The following is a 10,317-nucleotide window of genomic DNA, read 5'->3' as shown; positions in this document are numbered from 1 at the left end:
ATCTTGGGCTTTGGAATCTTATCTCCAAGATTGAATGCTGAATTCACTATGTCCTTGAGTATGGCATAGAATTCATCAAATGACTCATCATCATCCATCTTGATTTCCTCAAAACTTATAGTGACCCTTTGAAGTTTGGAGTTTTTAGCCACTTTTGTGCCCTTGTAGGTAGTCTAAAGAATAGTCCATGCTTCCTTGACAATTTTAGTTGAGGAGATCTTTTTGAATTCCACATTAGTCACAGCACTAAACAAGGTATTCAATGCTCTACAGTTAAAGTTTGCAGCCTTGATCTTGGTTTCATCCCATGTTGTAGGTGCATCTATAGGTTTAGTCCATCCTACTTCGACTGTCAACCAAACTTTCTCATTCAGAGACTGCAAAAAAACTCTCATGCATACTTTCCAGTATGCATAGTTAGTCCGATCAAATAAATGAGGAATAATCAGGGATTGCCCACGATCCATAACAGAAAGGGTCAATGGATCACATAGCAAAGATTAAAACCTAATAAGAGTGTGCCCTTTCTGATACCAGTTGTTGGGTTAAGATAGCTTGACTTCGGTTTATTAATTTAATTACCCAAGTTGATTAATTAGATTTAATTGCATGCAAATCATGGAGGTATCAACAAATCACCAAAAATACTAAATGCAACGGAAATAAATTTGACACAATAATTTGTTGACAAATAGGGAAAACCTTGCAAGGCAAAAACTCCACCGAGTGATTTTAAGGTCACCACTCCCAAGAATCCACTAAATAACAATCAAGCAGTTACAAGTATAAGGAATCTTACCAACTACCTTGGCCTATTCCAAAATATCAACTTACAGTTGAACCTTCACTCCAATACTCAATTGGACTTGATCTTGTAGTAGCCTTCTTTCCCTTGATGCACAAACCTCCAATTTGTGACTAACTCCTTTGCACAGATCCCAGTATGTGACTAATTCCAGCAACTTAAATGGTTTTTGTTAGTTGTAAATTTCTTCACTTCATCAACAATGAAAATCAAGAAGCACTTGGTTACAAAACCCAACAGTGTACAAACGCAGTAACTTCTTACAGAGAAATTAAGGGGCTGTTTGGATTTTGAGTTTCCATAACTCATAACTCTGTTTCCATAACTCATAACTCAAAAATGGTGGGACTTATGGCTGAGAAGTCCATTTGGATTTTCATAAATCTATTTTCAGTTTTTATTTCCATCACTCAATTCTCTGATTTTTTAGTGATGAGTTATGGAAACTGAAAATATATTTTAGGTGTTTTTAGTTTACGTAACTCTGTTTTCAATGGCATTTTTGTAATTAATATTACATAGGGGTCTCACGGTCAGACTTTTTGCTCTCTCCAACAGAATATATATATATATATATATATTTTTTTTTTTTTTGTCTTTCATAGGTCTGGGACACACCTCTCTCTATTCTCCTCTTCTTCTTCTTCTTCTTTTTTTTTTTCTTCTTTTCTTTTATTTTCACGTTGGTTTCTAGGTTTGGTCACATTTCTTTTTTCTTTTCTTTTTAATTCCTTTTCATTGGGTTTCTAGGCTTGGGTTCTTTTTTCTTTTCTTTTTTCTTTTTTTTTTTTCAAGGACAGCAATTGGTTTTGTTGGGCACAGACGAGGTTTCCCAGTTCGATTTGGAGAAAACCGATGGGGTTTTTAGGATTAGCTTGAAGCTAAATCTTCGGATCAGACCGAAGCTAGGTTGGATCAAAGTTTGGACATTTAAACCCAAAGTCAAGTGTGGCTTAAACGTTCCTCTCAAATCTAATGGGACATCATCGATTGCATTTGAGACAACCAAGTGCAGCTACGATCTCTGATCAAATGTTGTTGCCGATCTTCTTTGATTTCTTATGTTTTATTCCTATTATTCTTTAATTTGTTTTTTGTTTCAAGCATTATTAGACTATGTCCTGGTTTTAGAGGACTTCTTTTATGTATTATTTTTGGTAAATATATATGAGATAGTGGTTCTTTTTAGTTTTTTCGAGCCTCTAAATGATGACTATTATGGATTGGTATTATGTGGATTGTTTGTTTTTGGATTTTTTTTTTTTTTTTTTGTGATTATTTTGATTTTGAAGGAATCAGAGAAATGTTTGGCTTTGGCAATCAAAAAAAAAAAAAGGAGAGAGAAAAGTCAACTGACATTGGGTCAGTGTATGGGTCCCACAAACAGTTGAAAAATATTGAGTGATACAAGTGAGTGATGGTGCCAATGGGGTGGGGTGTAGGGAATTAGGTATTTTAAGTGATGAGTAATGAGTGATGGAAATTGAGTGAGAAGTGATGAGTGATGAAGAAAAAAAATCCAAACAAGGCCTAAGCATTTGGTCTCTATATCCATATATGACGGCTTATAAAATAAGCCTTATATATGTCTAGGGTTATGAGAAAAAAAACCCTACACATACACAAAAGCTTGGGCCGGATTTCAAATTTGGAAATTCTGAAATCATAATTCTCGATAGATCGAGTTAGTGTCGAGCTATCTATTAAGCTTCGAATTAAGTCTCGATAGCAACTATCTGTCGAGCTATTTGTCGAGAATTAATGAGCAGCTTTTCTTCACTTGTTTCTTGGATCAATCTTCATGTCTTTAATACTTGACTTAAACAACATATTACTTAAAGTACTAGACCCATCTTAGATCTACCCAATTACAATTTAAGTGGATTTTGTCAAAGAATTAGCCAATTAAAAAAAATATCCCTAACAATGATGATAAGATTAGTTGTATAATGGCCAGTGCTAGAATGGGGTGGGCCATTGCAGTTGGCATTAAGATGGGAATTAAAGGAGCTGTCTTCTAGCCTGGTGCAGTAACTTCGCTTACCTTGCTAGTCAGCATCCCAAGCTTGATTGATGATGGCATTATAGATTCTGATGGTAAGATAATTGCTATACTACTTGATCTTTATATTGGTTTGTATATATGTATGCATGTGTATTTTTTATTGTGTTGTTAGTTGTTAGGTTCTAAAGATTTAGGATTTTATGTATTTAGAACTCTAATTTGTATTGTTGGCAAACCATGATCAAAACAGGTTGTTTAGTCTTGTTTAGACTTGCTCAAAGTTGGGTCCTTCATGTAAAGTTGGAATCGAGAGGCTGCAGATGCATTGGTGCATTTCGGCCTGGCTCGATCGATCGAAAGAAAGACTCAATCGATCGAATCTCGAGCAGAATGTTTTTCTGCAGAATATTCTAGCTCAACCCTAACTCATTAAACGTTTTGGGTTTTCAATTTTTACCCTAGGTATATAAAGAAAAACCCTAGCCATGTTTTTAGAGTTGCTCCAGTTGAGTTGTTGCTCATACTTTGCTGTTTTGTGTAAATCTCTTGTGAGATCTAGAGAAGTTTTCCTTTACACAAAACTTAGGGTTTTCAAAGTAGAGATTACTTCAACATCTTGATGATCAACTCGGTTGCTACCATAGAAGTTTAAAGAATATCAAGCATGGGTGCTTGTAGCTGATTGGAGAATTCAAGAAAGAAAGAGTCCGTGGATTCGGAGCTTGCACATGGTCGTGTCAATAAGTTCTACTAGTGGGTAGCATTAGGAAGTCAAGCGAGGAGCTTGTAAGTCCTTCTGTATGAATTTCGATTCTTTCGCATAGTGGATTCAGGTTACCTTGAGGATAGCTAGGTCAAATCCTCTCCAGGTTTTTACCGTGTGGTTTCTTAGGTGATCATATCATTGTGTCTTTTATATTTTTGCTGCTTTATACTTTTGATATGATTGTATGTTTGTGATAACCTAGAATTGCTTAAATTGACTAAGTTAATCACTTGGCTAATTAACTAGGTTAATCTGATTGTTTTAAGGGGTCTAAAACCGTTCATTAGTCTTATTTATACATATATACTTATTTGAAAGAATAAGTGCATTGCTGTTGGTAAAATCGGTAGCAAGGAATTTGAACCAATCATCCCAGTGTTAAACTAAATGATTTATTAAATATTTCAAATAAGTCACATGGCTATTAAGTAGCTAATGTAACTAAAAGTATATGTGAATAATCTTTTGAAATGTCTTGTAGTAGGATGGGGAACTTTTCGGCAAACTAGTTTTGAGGAAAATTTTGTTTTACATACTAGAGGGAGTTGCAAATATGGGACAAATTTGGCCTTTGCCCCTTTCTATCAAAATAGCCAGCATTTTGCCCCTCTTTTGAAACTAATTAGGGAAATGCCCCTCTTTTAAAACTCGATTTTCTCAAAAGAAGGGCATTTCCCTAATTAGTTTCAAAAGAGGGGCAAAATGCTAGATATTTTGATAGAAATGGGCAAAGGCCAATTTTGTCCTACAAATATGAGCAACAATTAGACAAACTAGTGGTAAAGTGAGGACGAAAGACGAATTCGTGTAATTTTTTAGGCAATGGGATTGCATATTGAAAAAGCAAAAGACTTTACCCAAGGGAAAAGACAATGAACAATATTTCATTTTCAATTAGATTCGGTCCGATTTGGGTTATCTCTTTGGCACCATGTTGGATCACAAACAAATACCCAATAGTATTTTTCTGTACATTGGAATTCTTTTTGGCGTGCAAGAGTGGGTTGGTGTTTAGGGTTTGGTTAAGTGATTTTAGCGAAGGTTGTGTGCAGAGATTGATTTGGAAAAGGGTTTGAGGGGGGGATTGATTGGTGAAGCTTTGCCGGGTTTAAACCTTTTTTTTTCTTTATATTTGTCTAATTTTTAATTTAATTATGAGATTTCTATTTCTATTTTGGGGTTCCAATTCCTTCGAACAATTTCAATGGATTAATTTTTTTTGTATGTAATTTAATGGAATGTGAAAAAGAATTAATGGAGAAAGAACAATTCGCGAGCAGTTAGTTCATCCAAAAAATATTAAATTTTAGAGATTTATTTTTAATTTTTTAAGGTTATTTAATTACATGATTTATATAATGAAATTAACATGATATGAATTTATTGGACCAACTAGTACATGTGGTAGTCTTAGGTGACACTTAACAAACACATAAGTACCGATCATAGACAAAAGAACTTTTTTTCCAAACGGTGTCTAATGTTAGGAGAGCATATCAAACATTTAAAATTTTATGGAGCAAAATCAAAATTATACCAAATTTCAAAGGTCAAATTTACAACTTAGTCTTAAAAAAAATTGTACCACTTTCCCTCATTTAATAACTTTTTTTTAAAAAAAAATGGTGAGTAGCTTTTTAATTGATCCAAATATAGTCTTATCCAATGGGTATATGTAATACTCTTCTTATGTATATTTCCATTTTTGTTAGACTTCGTATGTGTGGTAAATACTTAAATAGTGTAACTTTTTGTTAATATTACACCTCTTAATATTTTTAATTGGATTAATATTTTGAAAAATCTTATTGTTGGAATACACATTTTCTTTGTCCTTAATGCATGCCAAATTTCATGTTAATCATACATGATTTACTATACAATGTATAGAACTCATACCAAAAAAGTGAAATTTAAAAATTTTATAGATGAAATAGTTATTGATCTCTATTCATGTTGAAATTTTGCAAGTATGAAAAGTATGCAAGATAATATAATATGACCGTAGATTTGTAAAAAGATATGTGTTTAATAAAAAAATTATTAAATAATATAACACCAATAAAAGGTACACTAATGAGAGAGAGAGGTGCAAAGTTAATGGTGGCTCCAGGAATTGTTTTTAGATGGGTTATTAAGAAATTTGAATTAAATAAAATTTAACACAAAAAAAATTTGAATATTTCAATTCATAAAAAAATGCAAATATATGAAATTTTACAACTTCTACAAATTTTCATATTTTAAAATCGCTATATGATAGTTATTATCTGTTCTTATTATCTATTGTAAATGTGCTAGGTGTGACCATTTTATTTTGTTAAGTTTGTATAATATTTATTTTTATGCCGTTTTTATTATTTTTATAAAAATATTCTAAACTAAAATGACAAAAAGTAACCAATTGACACTAAATTATTTATTAACCCACACATCCATTTTCATCTATACATAAATATTATACTAAGTGTCTATTTAACCAATCAAATATTTGAACAATTACTAACTTTACTTTTTTTTTTCCTTCAATTACATACTAACATAAATAATACAGTAAATGTCTAATTGTTGTTTAGTTTTAGGTTGTACTAATCTATGATCAGGATGTGCAAAATTTCAGCCAATGTAAATATTTTTAAGTATAAAATAAACTAAAATGAATATTTATTTATATATATATATATATATATATTTTTTTTTTTTTTAAGTCAGGGGGTTCATTTGAACCCCTTGAACAAGAAGTGCCGCCGGCCCTGTGCAAAGTTACAACTTTTTTGCACCAATTTAGGTGATCACACAACACACCAATAACAGTTAAAATTCTAAATAAATATATAAAATCCATAACCTAATTAGACTTTGCAAGAATGAATAGAAAAACGAAATTAAATTAAATCTGAAGCAAAAGATAACAAACAATTAAAATGCATGCATCAATATATGGAGTGACGTCTACGCCTCTACGGAGGATGAGAAAATGAAGGAGAATAATTAATTTCATGGTTGGGACTTTTAGAAACCCTAATTCATAATAATTATAATTAAATTATAGTCATAAGAGAAGAGAGCCAGTCCAAGCTCTAGCTCTCTACTTGTGAGTTGCAAGTTGTGAGAGGATATTTCCAAATTGTGAGAAGAGCTAGTGTGGTCCTAAAAAGAGTAATTTTAGTAATTAATGTCACAATTTTTGCCTTGTCACAACTATCTTTTGTGTTAGATTGTAACTAGTTGCTTGTCATTTTCATATGAATTCATTACTTTTTCTCCACCACTCATATTCTACCACTTGGACAATTGTGACATAAGTTATAGCATTTTATGTGATTTTTGTAATTTTTGTTCAAAAATATTGCACGTAGTACAGCCCCTAGAGTCAAGTTGGACTTTGCTTTTACAAAAACTAGCAAAGGGCTCATGCGATGCACAGATCATGCTTTAAATTGCCATGTGAAAGATTATATAAAATGTTCAAAATATGTTGAAAAAAAATAATATGAAGTAATGCCAAGAAAACATGACTAGGTTTTTATTGAATTAAAGTAATACGAAATTAAGGGGATAAATAATTTTTTTTAATCTCAAGAGGATAAAGAAATAGAGTATGTCATAAAAATTAGTTGAAAAAATGAATTCATCAAGAAAAGTGAAATTTAAAATTGCGCACACATGTCTATTACAATTTTTCACTTAAAGTAAAGCGCAATTAAAGGATTAAAAAACAACTTAGGAATATTGTAATTTAAATAATGATTAAAGCATTTGAATCCATTCCATATTATTGATGCTTATTATATGGTGCGATCGTACCGCATGGCAGAATCTCATGGTCTCCCACGTGAGATTTTTGCTTTCTTAATTAAAAAACCATAACCAAATGAACTATATATATATATATATATTGATGATTGATTGAAGTGTACATATACTATTAATCGACTATCTTCTCCGGGACTCAAACACAAACTCAATACTAGCAAAGAGAGAGAGATGGCCATGGCACATATTCTAGTCTTACCATTTCCAGCACAAGGCCATGTGAACCCCACGATGCTTTTGTCGCGAAAAACAGTGAAGCATGGGTTCAAAATCACACATTTGTAAACACAGACTTCAACCACAACCGTGTTGTGGGTGCGTTGGACAGTCTCATGGATTCAAACATTAGTTTGGTGTCTATCCCAGATGGATTGGGTCCTGAGGATGACCGAAATGAGTTGGGCAAGTTATGTGAATCTATGTTACACACCATGCCTAAGAAGCTTGAGGAGCTCATAAACTATATTAATGCTTCAAATGGCGATGATAAGATCAGTTGTATAGTGACCGATGTTGGTATGGGGTTGGGCCATTGAAGTTGGCAATAAGATGGGAATTAAAGGAGCTTTCTAGTGGACTAGGATAGCAGCTTTGCTTGCCTTGCAAGTTAGCATCCCAAGGCTCATTGATGATGGCATTATAAATTCTGATGGTAAGATCATTTTTATTGTTAGGTTATAGATTAATCTCGGTTAATTAACTCAATTATCCAAATTGATTAATTTATTGTATTTTATGCAAATAACATGAAGGCACAAACAAATCAAAAATCTAATCTAGAGTGCAGTGAAAATTAAATTTAACATAGTGATTTATTGCCTTTCACAAGTTAAAAACCTCTCCAAGTAAATTTCAGGTCACCACTTCCAAAAATTCACTAATTAAGAGCAAATGGTTACAAGTATAAGGAATCTTACCACTATCCAACATATCCCAAAATATCAACCTACAATTAATTGAACCCTTAAGCTAATCTCCAATTAGTCTTGTAGAGACTTCTTCAATGCACAAATCTCCAATCTATTTCTAACTCCCAGCAACTTAAAGTTTTTTTATGGGTGCAAATTTATTCACTACACACTTGTAGAATTGAAGGCAACTTGATTACAAAACCCTAAGGGCATAAGTATGTAGTAGCTTCACAAAAAGCATGTAAATTCTCTGTGTATGTCTCTATGTATGATGACGGCTGTAAAATAAAGTTTTTATATCATTTAGTAGGTTAGAGAACAAAACCCTAAAAAAGCCTTGTCAACATAGGTCGAAAATAAAATCTGAGATTTTAGAAACTGGGAAGCTCAATAGAATGAGAGGTATTGAGAGGTATCAAGGTTCATTAATTCTCGATAGAAAGATATATCAAAACAAGTGTCGAGATCCCAATTTTCAACTTTTCACCACTTCTTTCTTTGTGCAGTCTTTATGTCTTTAATATTATTACTTGATATACTTCTTCAAAGTACTTCATGATACCCTTGAATCCACTTAAATCTGCTCAAATACAAGTAAAGTAGGTTTTGTCATAGAATATACTAATTACATAAAAAATTGACCCTAACAGTTATACTATTTGATCTTTATATTAGTTTGTACATGTATGCATTTTTATTTTTTGTTGATAATCATGCATATGTTTTTTTGAATGTGCTATTTGTCCTATTTTCATACATAATAATACTCATTTGAAAGAATAGTGCATCTTTTGATAGCAAGGATGAAGCAACCGACCACATATTATATCACATGATTTATTAAATCATTTATATAAATCACATGGTTATTAAGTAGGTAATGTATTAAAATATATGTAAATAATATTTTGAGGTACCACATAGAAAGTTGTAGGAACTTTCTTTCAAACTAATTTGGAGGAAAACTCTGTATTTAATAGTTTTCAGATCTTAAACTAACCAAACTTAAAGTTACATTAGCTGCACTGCAAGGGGTATCCACATATTCCACCAACCAGCCCGACCTGGACCAACAAGGTTCTAATGGTTTTGACAACTTTCTTTGGACAGTTGAAGTTTTCAATGTACTAGACCCAAATTAAATCAATCGGACATCAAATTTTGGTGCCAAACAACCAATTTTATGATCCGACCAACCAAAGACACCTTCCTTCCTCCATATTGCCACCATTTCCCCCAAATTTGCAATCATCGTTGACAATGTCACCCCATATTTGTTGTGGAACCCAATCTATTCAAGTTGGTTGCAGGTTGGCTTCCCATCCAACCAAACTAGAGTCGTGGACACCCCTAACTACAAGTAAGATTATTATTATTTTGTTTGCGCATCTAGATAGGATTAGAAATAAAGACCTTAAATTAGAGTTATTTAACAGATTTGGGATTTGATTAGTTAAGATTGGGCCTTTTATATCTAATATTATTTTTTGGTATAGTGTATATTTAATTTACCTTATCAATGTCATATATGACATATCTATGTTGGCATATACTAACTTTTCTAGTCCAAATTGAAAGGGAAAATCTAATAGCTAGGGTAGATAACGAAGTGTGAAACATAGCAACCAAATTTACAGAGAGGCTAATGATTCTGATGGAAATTTAGACCCCTTAAACACACAAATTGTGTAGCCTAGATTAATTAGCCAAGTTGTTACTTAGTCAAATTAAGCAATTCTAGGTTAAAACAATCTAAACAATCATATCAAGATATAAAGCAGCGGAAAATAAATAACACAAGATATGATCACCCAGGAAACCACACGGTAAAAACCTGGGGAGGATTTGACCCACCGATCCTCAAGGCTAACCTAAATTCACTATGAAAGAATTGAAGTTCGTACAAAAGGACTACAAGCTCCCCGCTCGACTTCCTAATGCTACCCACCAGTAGAACTTCCTGACACGACCACGCGCAGGCTCCGAATCCACGGACTACTTCTTTCTTGAATTC

At 32.6% G+C, this 10,317-nt stretch overlaps 1 pseudogene; it reads left to right on the top strand.

The window, feature by feature from the left end:
• The first annotated feature begins 7,563 nt into the window (after positions 1-7,563).
• The window catches only part of LOC111995607 (UDP-glycosyltransferase 83A1-like), an 8,908-nt pseudogene continuing 6,154 nt past the window's right edge, over positions 7,564-10,317 (top strand).

This window comes from Quercus suber, unplaced genomic scaffold (assembly GCF_002906115.3).
Source record: "Quercus suber isolate HL8 unplaced genomic scaffold, Cork oak 2.0 scaffold_141, whole genome shotgun sequence".
Classification (NCBI taxonomy): domain Eukaryota; kingdom Viridiplantae; phylum Streptophyta; class Magnoliopsida; order Fagales; family Fagaceae; genus Quercus; species Quercus suber.
This window is presented reverse-complemented; position numbering and strand designations above follow the sequence as displayed.